The 19,425-nt window shown below is 36.9% G+C and overlaps 2 pseudogenes; both read right to left on the bottom strand.

The window, feature by feature from the left end:
* Positions 1-4,057: 4,057 nt before the first annotated feature.
* LOC102484360 (lys-63-specific deubiquitinase BRCC36 pseudogene) lies at positions 4,058-5,008 on the bottom strand (annotated as a pseudogene).
* A 4,168-nt stretch (positions 5,009-9,176) lies between these two features.
* The window catches only part of LOC102491073 (histone-lysine N-methyltransferase SUV39H2 pseudogene), a 14,863-nt pseudogene continuing 4,614 nt past the window's right edge, over positions 9,177-19,425 (bottom strand).

The following is a 19,425-nucleotide window of genomic DNA, read 5'->3' as shown; positions in this document are numbered from 1 at the left end:
CAATTGACTGTTTTAAAAAAATAATTAGAATAATAAAAATAATGATTGGGGAAAACATAGAAAAGATATTGAATGTTGAAGTGGGGAGATTAATGTCTCTGTACTGACGGACATGCATGGCATTCCCTTTTGAAAAAACAATGTAATACACTGTAAAGTTATATGTAATACAATGTAATATAAAGAAGATTATGATGATGATAATAAAAAAAATAAAATAAAATAAAAAAATAAAAATGTGTTCATACTGTTTTAGTTAGATTTGTGTTCATGGAAATGTATATATCACCTGTGTTTGCTATGAAAATATTTAGATTAATTAAGGTCTTTAGTAATTCAATAAAATGTGGGGGGAAAACAGTATAGAAAGCAAACATAGATACAAGAGACAGTGTGGAAAGAGAGTGGGAGATGGCAGAGGGTAAGAGATAGGGAATCAAGGATGGGGGAAAAAAAGCAAAACATACAGAAAAGAAGAAATGGAAAATTATTTGCTGACAATAACATGTTTCTTGATGTGCTTGATTGAGACAATATACAGTGTACTCTGGATGGAAAATCTCATTTTGTATGCTGTAATGATGTACAGTGAACGAATGCAAATAAATAAATTGAAATAAAAAAATAAAAAAGGTTGCTAAAATTTAAAAAAATGTACTTTAACAACAACAACAAAAAAAAAATCATTAAGAAGTAACCAGGAAGGACTTGTAAATTTACCTTGAGAAGCAAAGACGAGAAACAGAGTGGACTCCCACAATTCTTGATAGAGTTCCAGTCCCAGATTCTAGTCTGCTCTTGAGTCCCAGTTTTCTATTCTTGGGATAATACAGGATACAATGAAGCCTTTTGGTAAACTATTTATTTTGCTTAAACTACTAGGTTGTCAGAAAAGTCGTAACATACTTTTCTTGTTTTCTATGCAAAAATGTGTCATGACTTTTCCAACAACCTAATATCTCCAGTGAGTTCCTTGCAAAATATATTGTTATTCAGACATTTTTCTGATTCCTGAAACTACTTACTTATATGCATAATCATTTTTAAAGTTTATTTATTCTGTGAATGAGAGAGAGAGATAGAGTTATAGTACCCCCCCCCATAGGATCTTGATGCAGTGATACACTCCCAGCCTTAGCTAGCCCAAATCAGGAGCACACACATGCCTGGCTACTTAGAGAGCTCTCCAGACTTGAACTGGCAACCTTCTCAAGTGTTTCTGTCTCACATTTAGCTGCCGTACTACCATCCAACCCCTACATAAGTATCTTTTTAATCTATGGACAGTTCAAGAATATACGAGAAACCAATAAGACGTTTCCATCTTTGAGTCATAAATAGATCACGTACTCAAACCTGGCATTGGAAAACATATCCTGTAAAAATGGGACAATAATAGCAAAGAGCAGAGTAACTGAAATCATGACAACTGTTAATGTCAATTTTAAAATTTTATTATCATATGGATCTTGTCAAGGCTATATCTCAAGTTAGAAAGGCTTAATTTCCTACAAACAATAACAATATTAAATTCACTTGCTAGTTCAACAACTGTTCATTATAATTGACTATGATGATCAAACAGTAAGCTTATTTGAAATGATGTTTTATTTTATAGTATTATTTACATAGTACGGTAAATATTTTGGAGTACTCTGACTATACATTTCCCAAAAGTAATTCCATTCAACAAAAAATACTTGGACAATTACTACGTGTTTATTTACATGCTAGGTATAATAAATAATAGCAAAATTTATATAATAGGGGAGCAGCAGTTAGCGTAATGGCTATGTTGCTGAACTCCCATGTAGTCAACCATGGTTCAACTCCTGGACCCGATGGCTTAAACTCACACCGGTCATGTGTGCGTGCGTGCCCAAGATCCCGAGGAAAATGGAGGAGAAGGAATTGTGGTATGGCCATCCTCCATGGGGGGTGATTTCTCACTTTCTGTCTCTCTCTCTCTCTCTGTCTTTCTAGAGAGCACATGCACCCTGTAGCAAAAAAGCTCTCAAAAAAAAAATTAATTAATAGAGGGATATTCACCCTTGAAGAGCTTATATAATGTTTGGTAAATATAGGAAAACAGGAATATAATGCAACATACATGTTAGTTATTTCATTATGTCTGATTTAAGTTAAAGCAAATGAAGTTTAAAGTGGTTTATTATTTCTTCTCATCTTCCCTCTGCACACAGCTTGTGTCAGTAAAGTGTCTTCTTCCATATATACATTACATTTTGCAACAGTAGATTAAAATAATACATGTGGAACTTGTCCTAAAAACACTGTAAGCCTTTCTACCTCAGACAATTTATCTCCTCATTTGCATCTTAAATATGCAGTAGACCCCAAATAAGTGCCCACTAAAGTAAAATAAAATTGATGCTGTCTCTACTAACTCAAATTACAAAAGGACTATGTGAAGAGTAGTAGATGACTGACAGTCTACTACTTATTATTGCTTATTTCTCCAGTGTGTTTTTCTCCTTATTTAAAACTTACGGTTTTAATTTTTTTTTCAATATTTACTGACTCACAGATAGCTGCAAAATAATACAGAGTCCCACATATCCTTAACACAATGTCCCCCATAACTGTAGTACAACTTCAAAACCAAGATATTGATAGTGGTATAATATTGCTAACTAAACTATAGACTTATTTTTACTAGATTTTATATGCATTCATTTGTATGTGTGCATAGATCTATGCAGTTTTGAAACGGATATAGATTCACTCAACAACTCAACACGACAATGTTAGTGGTAGTAACACAGAGTTGTTCTCTCAGCACAAAGGAACTCCTTGAGACATATAGAGTTATACATATCCCACACTCCCTCCATCCCTGTCCCTGTAAGTACTAATATGTTTATTTCTATAATTTTGACATTTCAAGAATGTTATATAAATGTAACCATATAGTATGTGACCTTTTGAGATTTTTTTTTCATTCACAACATCCCTGAGTTCTATCCAAGTTTTGTGTAATAATAGATTATCCTTTTTTGGTGCAAAGTAGTATTCCATAGTACAGATGGTTTGTTTAACCACTTACCCATTGCAGGCCTTCTTGGTTACTTCCTGTTTTGGGTTAGCACAGATAAAATTGCTATGAACATTTGTATATAGGTTCTTGGGCCAACATAGGTTTTCATTTCTCTGGTATAAATGTCTAGGAGTGAAATTGAGGGTTCATATATATATTTATAAGAAATTTCCAAACTCTTTTCCAAAGCAGGCGTATCATTTTACATGCCTACTGGCAAAGTATGAGAGTTCCGGTTTGTATCCTTAACAGCATTGGTATTTTCACTTTTTTTCTTTAGCAATTCTGATAAGCATGTAAGTCATGTATCATTGTGGTTTTAGTTTGTATACATTGATGATTTATGACATTCAACATCTTTTCATGTGCTTACTTGACATCCATATATACTGTTTGGTGCATTGCCTATACATAAATTTTGCTGATTTTGTTAGTTTTTTTTTTATTATTGCATTTTAAGCATATGGTATTCCAGACTGATCAGATATATAGTTTTCAAATATCTCCTCTCAATCTGTACCTTGTTTTTTTCTCTTATTTTACAGAGTAAAAGTTTTTAATTTTGGTGAAGACTAATATGTCAGCTTTTCTTTTTCATAAAATATGCTTTTGGGGTAGCCCAAGAATTTATTGCCCAAGTCCAAGATCCTGAGGATTTTTCTCCTATGATTTCTTTTCTAAAAGTTTTATAGTTTTATATCATACAGTTAAGTCCATGATATATTTTGAGTTAACTTTTATTTGAGGTATGAGGCCTAGGTAAAATCTTACTTATTTTTTGCCTATGGGAGTCCAGCATAATTTGTTGAAAAGGATATCCTTCTATTGAATTGCTTTATGCTTTGAAAAAATTAGTTGAGCATATTTATGTGAGTTTAGTTCTGGTCTTTCTCTTCTGTTCCATTGATTTATGTACTCATGCCTCTGTTAATACCGTACCATCTTAATTTTTTACTGTAGATTTATGGTTAATCTTTATGTTTGGTAATGTGAGTCCTCCTTCAAAGTGTATTTTAGCTTAATTAATTTTATACTGGATGTTCATCTTTTTCCATGTTGTCTCCTGCTTTACTCTAGAGGAGAAAGTTCTCGCATAAGCTCTTCCTTTTCTTGTTGCAACTCCCGTAAATGCTGTCGGTTTTGCTCCAATCTGTCTTCCAACCACTGCAGGAGAGGCCCGCTGACCGCTGACATCTGACTGCACAGATTCTTGGTAAACACTGAGCCATTATGGATCTTGGTTACTGAGTCCAGATGTGTTAGGCTATGAATCCTCCTGTATGCATCCTGCTCCTCCTGGCACAGGACCTTAGGCAGCTCTGCTGCTGTCTCAAGGCATATTTTGCCGATAGTGACATGAGGTACAATATGGATTGGGATTTCAAGCCTCTCATAGTCCGAGCTCTTTTGGGCCTTTACAGATTGGAAGCAAGTGTAGAGTACCTGGCCAGTCTTTGTATTTTTATCTTCTATGAAGCAAGAAAAAATAAGTCCTACAAAGCCTTTATCCAACATCTGGTACATAGCTTGCGTGCGAACATCAACATGTGAAGGCCAAACAGTTATATGAGGATGGGAATGATACCAGCCCACGACTCTCATAGGGCGACCTGTTAGTTCAGCCAACCTCTCTGCCTCTGTTGAAGCTGCAGACAGCTGCTCTGGAGAAATTTCTACTCGGTTTTTCCTCTTATCGGAACGTTGCAAAATGATGACAGAATGAATGTGAACAATTCTGACGGTATCAACCTTTTCCGCAACTGTGCGCATGTCGGGTCCGTCATATGAAAATTTGAAGTCATCCTTTGTGTCATCATTTAATTCCCCAATACACAACCCCATTACCTCCTCCTTTTCTGTGCTCAAAGCGTGGTCGAGACAAATAAGGAAGGCGTCAGACTCCAGATGCACGGCCTGCACGGCCCGCACAGCCTGCACAGCCCGCACCGCCATCTTGGTCTGACCTTGCTCACGTCAGCCTCCGGGCCACTCTGTCTGACCAACCGCCTGCGAGCGCCACCTACCGCTGCGATCTTTAAATGCCCTTCCTGTGTGTGAAGCATTTCCCGCCGTTCAAGTCATGCTTGGTTAAGGTAGAACAAACCCCTGCTGTTAGGAGCAGCTCTGAAATGCCATCGTACATTCCTAGGAGAACTTAATGAGCACTATGAGAAAACAGACAAAATCCATTTTCTTCTGAATGGGGTGAAGTTGTATCCAGCTTTCAGTCACAAAGTGAATGCAGTGTTGTGTTCTTGGTGCAAAATGGCAGCTGGGCAAATTCTAACATCTAACACAAGTGGCAATTTCTTTTCAGACAGTGTGGTTTCAGCTTTGTTCCTGGGCATTTAATCTCAGATCGGGTTTTTCTTATCTCTGATGTCCTATGAGCTTCCCATTATTCTCCATTATTTTTTGCTTGCGGTGGGGGGGGGGGGTGTGTTTGGTTTTTTGGGGGTTTTTTGCTATATGGCATGTGCACTCGCCAGAGGGAGACAGAGAGACAGAAAGCGAGAAATCACCCCTGCAGGGGGGATGGCCACGCTGCTATCCCTTCTCCTCTATTCTCTTCTCTGGTTCTTGGGCATACACACACACACACACACACACACACACACACACACACGCCCAGCGTGAGTTTAAGCCACCAGGTCCAGGACTCGAACCGTGCTCAACTACATAGGTGTTCAGCGACATAGCCATTACGCTAACTGCTGGTCCCACACCGTTATTCTTTTAAATAAACGTTTCTATATCATTCACTCAGATTCCAGATCAGTTGCCTGCAATTAAAAATATTAACACATATAGGCTGAACAAAGGAACACAATTCTAAAACTCAGCGATACATTAAAAACTAAGATACTTTTCTGTATGTGTAAGAAATAAGGGCTAGGAGGAAACTCACTTTGTAAGGAATGGACCAGGATAAATTAGAACCAACACTCAAGGCTCTGTTCCCTGGAATCCTGCCATTCCTGAGAAGATCAGACAAGTCAGTGTGAAGAGATCAGCCTTCCAATCACTCCAGGTTCATGCAGGGAGAAACATAGTGGCTTATTTTTCTTATTTCAACCACTATTCCCAAGACATACTTTTACACAGAACTCAATCACAAAATTATGCAAGAACAGAAACAATAACATTTTTGAGGATCTATGAAGCCAAACATATCCTATGTGTGCTGGGCTTTTATTTAAATAATGTGGTGCACGTTTTGTTTTCTCAGCTGCAGTCTATTGTAATAGAGCAATTTGACTTTCAGTTTATGAGTGATTCTAAAGTACCATTGGAGTGAATCCACCAGTTCCTGCCAATGATGAGGGACAATAATCCTCTGACTAGTGGTTTCTCAAGTCTAGCTACACACTGGTATATCCTGGGGGAGATTTAAAAAACACTGAAGCCTGAGTCTCAGCACCAGCAGGTCTAACTTAATAGTTCAGGGGTGTGGCCAGAACATCAGGATCTTTTTTATTTCCCCAGGTGTTTCTAACAGGAGCCAATATTCACAGCAACAGCCCTAGAATCTGGCTACTCAACAGACCAGCAGCTTATGGAAGTCTTAGAAACACACCATCTTAGGCCCTACTCCTGTACTACTGAATCAGTATCTGTATCTTTAAAAGGTCCCAGATGAGTGTTATAAACTCTAAACATTGAGAAACACTAGCCTAGACCATTTTCACGTTAGGTTGGGACATTTAATAAAACCATATAATCTCTATTGGTGAATAAATATTGTTCTTGCTCCTCACATTTTTTCCCTTGTCCCTTCTTCTCCCACCTCTTCCTGTGTTGTTTGGAGCATTCTAAACAAATGTTTCTCTTCATTTCTTCAGTCCGATAACTTATATGCCTGAGATTATATTTAAAATCTCCATCTTCCTCTAGAAATTAAACATTTCACAATAATTTGGCTGCAGCTTAAGATACTGAATGTGTCATGAAGCATAAGCTGATTCTAATTATGGGGTAGCATGTAAGAAAAACATTATTGGTAAAGGATAGTTTGCATAAGAATATTTTTAATCTTAAAATGGGGAAAATATTGTATGCATCATTCTAACTTTATTAATTAACAATAGTCAACTGAAATAGTTACAGAATGAAGTAGCAAGTCCTTCTGAAATTTAAAAGTAGTTAAATTTACAATGTCCCACAAAAAGGGAAGACATCAGTAAATTATTTTATAAGACAATAGGTTGGTTGGTTGGGTCTTTCTGTTTGTGTATTATTATTTTCTTTGTTTTTATAAAAAGAATAGCTCAAGAGAGAAAGAGAAATTAGAAAGCATAGAAATATATATTCTAATTACCACTGACTTTTCTCATGTTATAACTGGAATCTAATCCTGATTATTTCATAAGATCATGGATACTAGATATAAGTATATTAAATTTTAAAAGCGGATGTTTTAGCTTGGCTCATGGGATACCAAAAAAAATCTTCTAAACAGAAATTCTAGAATCTTGATAATAGTCTTTAAATGCAAAACCAAGAGAGTCCCTTTAGAGACACAGTTCATCATTCTACCAGATTCAGACCAAACATTCTTTTCCTATTTCTGCAGAATTCCCTAATATCTAGACTGGGATAGGTTTCTCCCTGCTCTTTTGTCACCTCTAGACATCCTCATCCTAAGAAGGGTCATACTTTATTGTAATTATTCTTTCAGTACCTGCCTTCCCTAGAAGATATTAATTTCAGGGAATAACAAAATAAACCTGGCTGTTCATTGCTATACAAAGGTACTTCAAAAACTTCATGGAAAAATACAGTTTAAAGGAAAAATTAAAATGTCAACTTTAATTTATTTTCTTTCTTTTTCTTTTCTTTTTTTTTTTTTAGAGAGAGAAAGAGGGATTTTTGCTACAGAAAGTGAAAAATCACCCTCCCCCCAAGGGGGATCGCCATGCCATTCCCTTCTCCATTCTCCTTCAGGATTTTGGGCATGCACGTTTCAAGCCACTGAGTCCAGGACTTGACCACCACAATTGACCACATGGGAGTCCAGTGACATAACCATTACACCATCTGCTGGTCCCTCAACTTTAATTTTCAACATAAGTTCCATCAAGTTCAAGACGTTGTTGTAAGCAAATACACTAGTCATTTAGTCCATCCCTAAAAAGTGACAGTCCTGGAAATTTAACCATATCAATGCCGTGTTTTTTGCATTAATTACTGAGGAAAAATGGGTACCCTTCAAAGAATTTTTAAAATTAGGAAACAAAAAGAAGTCAGAAAGAGCCAATCCAGGCCTGTAAAGTGGATGCTTAATTATTTCCCATTAAAATGTTTACAAATGTGTTCATGTTTGATGAGAGGGGTCAATAGGAATATTATTGTAGTGAAAATGAGGAGGATAATGGCTATTCTTAGTTTTGTGTAGTGTTATTTGCAAAAGCATAGAGAATTTTTAGGAGCTTTCTTCTTTTTTCTTCATTAGGGCGTATTTCCTATTCCCTATTCTCTCTCATAATAAAAATGTTATTCATATAGCATATAAGTTGCAAGTGCAAAAATTAGAGCCATCTTTGCTCATGATTTAATTTGTTTTCCACATGACATAAAACTTAGATAAGTTCACCCAAAATATTTATGAATTCTAAATTAACATGCAGTTAGGGACAAAGACTGAATATCCTTTGAAGAATTTTTACACCAGTAGGGGAGACTGGATTTTCATAAACACAACTGCTACCACAAATGCCATTAAAAATATAAATCAAGTATTTTGTGAGGTCAAATGATTCATGAGCCTTCCTCCTCTGCTGTAAGCATCTTCTCTTGGTGCTGCTCTGGACTACTATGTCAATGAATAATTGCTGCCGAGTAATACAAACTCCCAAGACAGTGGCCCAAATAAATTATATGTTGTGTTTTCTCACATCATGAGATGTACAGAGATGTATGCTTGCTTCTATTGGATCAGCAGCTCATACATGTCAGAGCTATAGTCTTTGCATTCTTCTTGACCCTTGCTTCAGGATGGCTTTGTGGTCATAAGATATGTTTTATATCTGGACCCAATCCATATTCCACTCAGGAACAAGAAAGGCAAAAAGATATACATCAGCTGAAGCTTACTCCTTTATAAGAAGCTTTCCTGGAACCCTCAATTCTGCTTACAAATCATTGTCCACAGTTGGGTTACACGACCACTGTTATCTGCAAAGGATGCTGGAATTTTGTTTGGAATTGAATATATCACTGCTCCTCCAGCCTCTGAAATATCTGAGTTCTCTAAGTATAAAAAGAAAAATGAATACTGGATAAGGTACATCATGTTTACATTTTTCATTACCTTTCCCTGAAATGAGGTTTCTTTATAAGACACATCACACTGCTGAGTTTTCTTACTGGCTCTATTATTTTTTCCAAGCAACATCAATATTTTTAAAGTGTATAAGGGCAGGAGGGAAAGAAAGAGAGAGAGAGAATGAGTTAGCTTCTGGTCCACAGTAGTACAAAGTTTAAAATAAAATGAAAAATAAATAAATTTGGGGAAAGTCTATTTTATTACATGAACATATATCAACAGTATTTCACCTCTTGAATTTTTATGCACTATAGAAAGTTAATGGTTTGCAATCCATTTTCTCCCTTTACCTGGGGAAGAAAAAGGATGGTCCAGTCTATTGAAAAATGCAAACAGGCATCTGACACACAAACTAAAGCGATTTTAAATTATTATTTCCATCCTCTCTCTAAAATACCCCATCCCTAAGGGAGGATTGTATATTTCCAGCATGTTTAAATCAGACATGACCACTAGGCTTCCTCTAGTCAATCAATAAAATGTAAGCAGAAAAGATGTGTCCTCCCCTTTAAGCAAAAAATTTAGAAACCACGACCCTTCACCATGAGCTGTTTCCCTCAGCCATGTAATGGGTGATGTTACAGATGGAGTTCCATCATCCTTTTTCCTGGCTTCAGGCAATAAAAGCAGTGCCACAGCTGACCCATAAGGGAGAAAAAGTGTGAGCGAGACATGAACTTTCCTCTGAAAGCCATTGAAATGCTAAATTCATTTGTTATTACAGCCTAACCTGGACTACCCAAAAACAGGAAGAAATTTTCTGTTTGCTTATAGCAATGACATTAAATAGAAAAACTTTGGTCACTGGGCTAAAGCTTAGAGCATCCATTATCAACAATACTACATTGCATTGTATTACAAGTCCTAGATAGCTCTGAATGACAAGAATAAGAAGATTGATGGTAGATTACAGATATTTTTTCATATGTATAGTATCTGCATATCTGTAAGGAATATATAGTATAAATAATCAAGCAGAACTGCCATTTTTTCAAAACAACTGACAACCAAATGTTACAATTAATCAGACTTCAGCAATGTTATAGATGTGTGATCAATGTAAAAATCAATGCAAAACGTCAAATGCAGTCCCACACACCAATAACAAACAACTAGGAAATGAAATGTTTTTAAACTTCCATTTATAATAACAATAAGATACCAGAGATAAATCTAACAAGTCATGTTATGAAGAAATGATAAAATATTATTGAAAAATATTAAAGATCTAAATAAATGGAAAACTATACCTCTCAACTTAATCTATTAAATCATTCGTTTACATTTAAACTTACAAAAGGTCAGTTGATCAAAGTTAACCAACTCAATTATCAAACATATAAGAATGAAAAAGACCCAAGAATAGTAAAATACAATATTGAAGAAAAACCATAAGACTCAAGATAAAGAAACATAATACTGAAGAAAAATAATAAGATATGCAGGATTACTCTACTGATATCTTGGCTAACTGTAAAGTAAAAGCAATTGAGATAATGTGCTATTGGCACAGGATTTAAGGGAAAAGGAGAAGGATGCGAAAGAGGAGAAGGGGGGCAAGAGATGAAAAGATCTGAAAGAAAGTCCAGAAACAGAGACATGGTCATATGGAAACTTGAGGCATGACAGAAATGAGATTACTGTATTAGAAAATATATTAATTCTTTAGGATATAAAGAATAAACTATTAAAAAAAGATTGATTAGGGCCAGCAGGTGGCATAGTGGTTAAGATGCTGGATTCCCACATGGTTAATCATGGTCCCAGACCTGGCAGCTTGAAGATCATGCTGGGCACGTGTGTGTGCATGCGTGCATGCCCAAAATTCCAAGAGACAAATGGAGGAAAAGGGATTGTGGTGTAGCCATCCCCCTTGGGGGATGATTTCTCTCTCTCTCTCTCTCTCTCTCTCTCTCTCTCTCTCTGTGTGTGTGTGTGTGTGTGTGTGTGTGTGTGTGTGTCTCGTAAGTGCCCTTGCCCTATAGCAAAAACCTAAAAATAAAAAAAAGAAGAAAAGAAAACGATTGATCTATTGACTACATTAAAAGCTAAAATTAATGCATGTATACATATAAAAAGACATTAGGAAAGAAAGAGGAAAGAAGGAAAAAAGACTGGGAAAGAATATTAGCTCTGCCAATAACCAGCAGAAAAAATAATAGTTAAAGCATAAGATTATATATAACCAATTAAAACAAGTACAATTCAATAAAAATGAGCAAAGAAAAAGTAAAATCCTAGAAAAGGAAAACAGAAGACCAACAAATATATAAAAAAAAAAAAAAAGATGAAGTGTTAGTAGTCAACAAAATACAAAGATAATTCAGAGATAATTTCATATCCCTTAAATTTTCATACTTTTAAAAGCCTGACAATGGAGCAATGGGCAATATCATGCTTTGCTGAGAATATAAAGGGGTGCAGTTGCTCTGGAGGAAAATTCAGTTTATCTAGAAAGATGAAGACATGCACTTCCCCATAGCCCCTCAATTCCACACCTAATTATGTGCCCTAGAGAAATTCTCACACAGACCACCATGAGGCATGCACCATTGTTGATACTGAAATGTTTTCCATCTATAAAGTGGAGATAAGATTAATGTCTCCTTGGGACCAGCAGTTGGCGTAATGGCTGTGTCATTGAACTCTCACGTAAGTGGACTGCAGTTTGAGTCCCGGACCTGGTGGCTTAAACTTATGCCGGGCACGCGTGCATGCATGCCCAACACCTCAAGGGGAGAATGGAGGAGAAGGGACTGCAGCATGGCCATCGCCCCGGGGGGAGGTGATTTCTCGCTTTCTGTCTCTCTGTCTTTCTGGCAAGCGCATGCACCCTATAGCAAACACCTCTCCTAAAGAAAAGATTGGTGTCTACCTCATAGGGTTGTAAGAAATAAATTAGTTAAGATATGCAAATTCTTAGGACAGTACCTAAAGTACTGCAAGTGTGTAATAAGTGTTAGCAGTTGTCAATAAATCTATATTTAGGGCTCCCCTTACATTATTTTAATTCCAGCAATTAATACATTATTCTAAAAGCTTAAGGTATTTTCCTTTGCAAACTTTCTTCTCTCCACAACTGATGGCCATTTCATGGGTTGTTCCCTCCATCCCAGACAAGTTGACTTGCCATGTAATAAAACTGCAGCCAGGCCTGCTGTGATGTAGGTGGGGCTTGCTCATTCTTTCAGGTCATGTTGATGTTAAACCTTTTCTCCAGAGGTGAACTGGGCAACTATCCCATCTTAGGTTCTCCCCAGTGAGGCCTGCCAAAGCTCTTAAAACTATTTTGACCTGTCAGAACAACAGATGCTAAATCAGGCTAAAAGACATTTCAATTGTACCTCTTAACAGGATTTTTAATTGTAAGATTCTACTCTAAATAAATGTAAAAGGAAAGAGAAATCAAAAGAAGAGACGTCAAATATTTTTCAAAGAATTCTCATGTAATTAATAACAGAAAAATTTCTTGGAAACCCTATCCAAAATTCAAATATGAGTAAATCTTGTCTTCCATCCCCACCTACTGCTCTCTCATAATATTTTTTCCCTTTTTGATAACAACTTGCATTACCTTAGAATTATGTCTTTAAAATTCTTAATGCTATAGCAATATACTGTTAAGGATTAAGGGTGCTAACATAACTATATGTTGTACTTTCTAGATAACATATTGACAGTTTTGAATGGCCTCCTAAAATTGGCGAAATTTATTAACCAAGATTGTTCAAAAGTTTATTCTGCCATTGAAATCTTTTGTTAGCCTGGCCATTCACTGTGGGAGAAATTCTGAGAAAGCAGACTTTTAGAAATCTACAAAACAGGGGCCAGCAGATGGCATAGTGGTTGAGGTGCTGGACTCCCACATAGTCAACCACAGTTTGAGACTTGGACCTGGTGGCTTGAAATAGCACTGGGTGCATGTGCACGTGTGTCCAAAGTCCCAAGAGGAGAATGAAGGAGAAGGAATTGCAACGTGGACATTTCTCTCCATTTCTCTCTTTCTGTATCTCTGTGTCTCTCCGTTTCTCCAACAAGCACATGTACCCTAAAGCAACAATCTCTAAAAAAGAAAGACAAAATCTACAAAATAGACTAAATATCTGATTCATTTACCAACTCTGCAGTTACCCTCTATCCCACCTCCTCACTGTTTCATGTCATAATCACTATGAAAATTAGTATAAAGGATGTAGAGAATGTATATTCTTATTAGTGTATTTACTTAACAAATATTTATAATATATTACAATGTGCTGGGCAAATGTTAACCACTTAGTTAAAAATCATTATTTGATTTCTGCTTTACTCTATATTTAATATTTAGCTATACTTTCCTCATTCTCAAAGTTAAAAATGGTTCCTGTGAAGCAAGTAGGTGGCATGGCAGTCAAGGCACTAGATTCCCACAAGGCCAGCAGTGGTTCAAGTCCTGGACCAATAGGTTGAAAATTTTCACCAGACGAATTTGTGTGCATGCCCAAAACCCCAAGAAGAGAATGGAGAAGGGATTGTAGCATGGGGGTGGGGGTGATCTCTTAATTTTCTTCTCACTGTCTCTGTTTCTCTCTGATGAGTACATGCACCCTATAGTTTAAAAAAAAAAAAAAAAACTAAAAAAAAAAATGACTCCTGTATCTTCTCTTAATCATTCCCCACTGCTTCACACAGACACACACGAGGCATAAGGATAGGGACTATTTCCTAGGAAAAGAGCGGGCAAGAATTAGGCTTTTGCAGTGAACTGGGAAACAATTTAGGATTCAATGAAGTTACAATACAGACCCCTCCAAAACGAACAAGCCTTCTAGCATAGAAACTCTGTCTTTGGAGTTCTGCTTGCTGAAATAATCTGTGTGCATATTTCATGCTGTGTATATAGATGTATGATGGAAATACTATGACACAGGCTCTTTGAATTCAAGCAAAACATTATCACAGTACGGCCATGACTAAGTTAGGATGAAAAATGAATCTTTGTTCAAATTGTCAAAAAGGTGAAAGCCACATACAGAATTAATCAAAGGCCATATATTCAGAGTGTATTCTAGTTAAAGTCAGCTTTCTTCACTTTAGTTCTGGTAGACTCTGGAAGAGTTCAAAGGAAGAGTAGAATTTTTTTCGTTTGTTTTGCTTTGGTTTTAGGTTTTCCCCATAGGGTGTGTGTGCTCCCTGGAGAGAAACAGAGAGAGAGAGAATGTGAGAAATCATACTCTGGGGTGGAGGGGGGGATGGTCACAGCACAATCCCTTTTCCTCCATTCCCTCGAGATTTGAGGTGCATATGTGTGCTCACACACCCACACACACACATCCCTGTGATTGTCCAGCCGGTTAAGTCCAGAACTTGAACAGCAGTTGGCCAATAGAAATCCAGTGCCTTGACCACCACACCACTTGCTAATCACATGAAGAATAGATTTTATAAAACAAAAGGAAGAAGTCTTAAATCATTTGATTAATAAGTGTCCCATATGGGTGAGATTTTCTATTAGGTGGGATTTCAGAAAGGGAGTGTGGAGGCATTTTGATTAGTTCTTGGCAGTCTTTAGTTCGCCATCTATTGGCAACTAACTTAAAGCTCTTAAGACTAGAAAAGGTCATACAGGCTTTCCTGTTTTAACTAAAAGATTATTTGGCTTCTGACTTTAGGCTCCAAGTTTTGAATAAACAGTTTAATAAATTATTTTTCCAGTAAATTCACTTTTAATGACTTTTCTTTTACTTATTTTATTGCTTTGTACACCCCATATGACACAAACTTTTATAAAAATAGTAGTTCATCCGATTCTTTAGAAACTCCTCATTTAAGCATTTGATAGAAATTTTGAGTATAAAGTGACTTATGAGTATAAAGCACAATGAAATAATTATTGGCTTATTTTATTACTCCACAGGACCAATGAAGTGTTATGAAAGATAAACATAGTTCACCATTTTAAGTACAAATGCATAGCATTTTAAAATGTTAACAGTCCAAGGATCTGGACTGCAATTTCATTGTCTCTTGTCTTTACCAAGTTCTTAATCTTTTGTTTCTTTGCTCTTTGGACTCAAAGTTCCCTAGGTAGTTTTTGTTTGTTTGTTTCTGTTCTCTCCTTCCCCCTTTTTTATGTATCAACAGAGGACAAGAGAATTTTTTTTTTTTGGCTTCTGTTGAAATGATATTTCTGTAACTTTTAAATTAATATTTCTTCCAATATATTAGGGTTACCAGTAATCCTTTCTGCTGTTTATTAGGAAGACTGTTGCAATTTCCCTTTCCTTTGTCTAGCTGCATCAAATACTCTAATCATCTCATTGCATTTTGGTCAGCAGTGCCTCCTTGATGCCCTTCAGCTATGTCTCGTCCTATGACCACTCTCAGCCTTTTAACTTTATGCAGTTGTAAAGACTGAATTACCCCTGTCTTTAATCATAACTCAATTCCTCCTAGACTCCTCAATTATCCTCAGAGTCCTACTTTGGACATTTCCTCTTGGATTGCATAAAAGTAGTAAAGCTGGTCCAGTTTGCCTGTTAATACAAACAAAGATGCTCGCTTAGTATGTTTCTACTCCAGATGAGGCCCTTTGTTAAGTACTTTTTCTATACCTTCTTACCCAGTACTTCTAATTCAAATGTGGGTATTTCACTTGCAGGGAAACAAAGATTTGGTGAGTTTAGGAACTAGGAACTTGCATGTGATCACACAGTAACTAGAAAGCCTTTGTAACTGGCAAAGTTGTTGGGAGACTGATATTAGAAAGTAGCAAGAATGGGGTCCAGCAGTTGGCATAATGGCTATGTTGCTGGACTCCTATGTAGTTGACGGTGGTTTGAGTCCCAGACCCCGTGGCTTAAACTCACACCAGGTGTGTGTGTGTGTGTGTGTGTGTGTGTGTGTGTGTGCATGCCCAAGATCCTGAGAAGAGAATGAAGAAGAAGGGATTGAAGTGTGCCCATCCCCCTGGGGGATGATTTCTTGCTTTCTGTCTCTCTGTCTCTCTCTGTCTTTGTGGCGAGTACATGCATCCTATAGCAAAAATCTCTCCAAAAAAAAAAAATATGTAGCAAGACTGTTTATGATTTTAAATGATGCAAGCTCAGAATGTAGATTAGAAAAATATCTCTTGTCCGAGATGTCCTGTTCTAGTTAATGATGATGCTTACTTAAAACTAACTTCCAGCATCCTTTGGTAGTACTGACCACCCCTTCTGTAATCTAATAATATGACTGTTAAAAAGGTTTATTATGAACCATTATGTGAAACAACCATCTGCTGGTGAGAGACATGATTAACTACGTGCATAAATAAAATTATAGCTAACCAGCAAGAGCATTTGGCTTAAAGTAGTGGAAGAACTGATGGCTATAAACGATAAAATTTAAAAATATTTCCTCCTATTGAGGAAAAGGACATGAGGGTGTTTACTCTGTGGCATCAGGGGCCTATGCAGCTGTTTCTTTTTAACCTCCTGCTTTATGGGAAGTAGGAGGCATTAAGCTGGTTTTCAAGGTAATGGCAAAATCCTTTCCACATCATTAGGAGTGCTAGGAAAAATCAAACTAAATGAACTCTAAAAATTCTAACCCTGTTTTGTTTTTTTGTTTTTTGTTTTTGTTTTTGTTTGTTTTTTGCTTATTAACTTGTTATGATTCATGATGGGTGGAAAAATCAAGAGATACATCTTGTATATTCACACACATATACACACCTTCCATTGTCTCTTTCTACTTAAGGAAAAGACAGGACATGATAAAGGGATAAAGGAGACACCATAGGCAGCAGGATGATCTCAGAGTTAGAAGCAGCCCAGGTATAAGTTGCTTAGTCAGTGACAACATGGGGCTCCCTTAGTCTCCCCTTTGGAAAAACCACAGTTCTAGTTCTTAGGCTAAAGCCTCTACATTAGGTAACCAGCAATAACAATATCAGCCCCTCCAAAGGGATTTCTGTCTTCAGACATTTTTTCTGTGCCAGTGAAACATTCACCCCTTGCTTGTATGTGCAGCGATAGCAAGGTATCAAGCCTCTTTGCCCTTACCTCCTCTCCAGAAGCGTGATATATGAAAGAGAGCACTGTGATAATACTTATATAAACTTCATCCCAAGTGATTATCCAAAATGCAATTCTACTTGAGATTGAAAGCTTCTTACTTTTCATCTCACACCTAATTGACTACAATAATCCTCTAACTTACTAAACTACTCTCAGAGAGTTTACACTGCATTAAAGGTTTAGGTTACCACCATTTATTTGAAGCCCTCTTAATCAGGGAAGGCAGTTATATTTATTCTCTTGACTTTTCCTAACAGTTCACTCTCATAACTCTGTCAAGATTTGTATGGATGTTTCTCTACTGTTTATTTTTTCCTCCTCATTGGCTCTTAGGCCATATGTGGTTCTCTGAGTTTTCTTCTCTCATTACTTCCCCCTAGAGGGCTCAAAGACTGTAGGCAATCCCTCTCTGCTCCTCTGGACCTGTCCATGATTTCTACATTCTGTACTATTGTCACTAATAGCTGCTTTCCTTGCTTTCCCCTTCAGTAGCCAAGGATCCTCTAGCTTCTAAGGTGTTCTGACCAGAGAAACTTATTAGTCTATTGCCTTTGGATAAAATACAATGAAAGTGTCTACAGGTATTGAGGGAAAAGCAACAAAGTGTTCTGGGGCAAAACAATCCCCTAAACCAAGTTGCAACCAGTGAATAAAGTTTTTCAAAATCCAATATTTCAGGACAAGTCCCATCAGACATAGCTGACACATACTACAAAAATCTAATTAAATCAGTGTAGTGCTGAGACATGTCTGAATTGAGAGATCAAAAGAATACAAAACCTCCTAAACAGATCTCAGTTCCAATAGAGTACTATAAATCACAGGCTAACAGAAGATAAGGTTAGATACTTCAGTGTTGGAAAATATAGAATTTAGATACTTTGGTACAAATTACTACTTGATTGAAGAGTTAGATTTAGTAAATATGAATCAGCCCCATGGTATGGTGGTTAGACATTGACCAGAGTTCAAACCCCAGCATCTCCGTAATCTTGCATGATGGAGAATTGGAAAAGTAAGAATTTCAGGACCGCCAGGCTCCATGAGAGGATGGTTTCTCCCTGTCTCTGTTTTTCTGTCTCTCTCATGTGCACATGGGCACTCTCTGACAAAAATAAATAAATAAATAAATAAATAAATAAATAAATAAATAAAAGGAATTATATTTAGTAAATGAATGCACACTTACATAATCTCTTGAAAAGAAAGAAATTTTTGTTCTTTTTTTTTTTAAAGTAAAATTTTCATTTATTATACCTTAAATTTTCCTATCATTGGAAACCAGCAGTTAGCGTAATGGCTATGTCGCTGGACTCCCACGTAGTCGACCCAATTCGCTCCCCAGACCCGGTGGCTTAAAACTCACGCCGGGCGCGTGTGCATGTGTGCCCAAGATCCCAAGAGGAGAATGGAGGAGAAGAGATTGCGGCGTGGCCATCTCCCCTGGGGGGTGATTTCTCTCTTTCTGTCTCTATGTCTCTGTCTGTCTGGCGAGCGCACGTGCCCTATAGTGAAAAAACCTCTCAAAAAAAATTTTCCTATCATTAAGATGTCAATGTTTCAATGAAAAAGTAGAAAATAGGTTATAAAATTCAGTATCACCTATTTGTCTCAAGTACAAATACAGTGAGTATTAAATAGACATTACAATAAAGTAACAAAAATAAAACACATATTTGCCCAAACTGAATTAACTATTTCTCTGAATTCAAGGTATATGGCAAGTTGAATGTTTGGGCTTAGAAACTGACAGACAAATAGACTTCCTCAAAACTGTGATTGATTTTTACATAATCTGACAAGACAAACAGCATGTTTTAGAATTATTGCTTCCATGCTTTGTATACCCTATTCCTTAGAGTAAATCTTTCACTGACCCTCACCTGTCCCGACCCGGGGGGACAGCCGAACGGGTTTCCTGAGTGAAGGAGTGAGAGCCAGGGCAAGCAGCGTAGTGTTACAGCACGGAGACGACAGTGTCGTCTGTTTATTGTGGGCAGCAC

The sequence above is a fragment of the Tupaia chinensis genome, unplaced genomic scaffold (genome assembly GCF_000334495.1).
Source record: "Tupaia chinensis unplaced genomic scaffold, TupChi_1.0 Scaffold149798_1, whole genome shotgun sequence".
Taxonomy (NCBI): Eukaryota; Metazoa; Chordata; class Mammalia; order Scandentia; family Tupaiidae; genus Tupaia; species Tupaia belangeri.
Note: the sequence above shows the minus strand (reverse complement) of the source record. Positions and strands in the feature narration are given on the sequence as shown.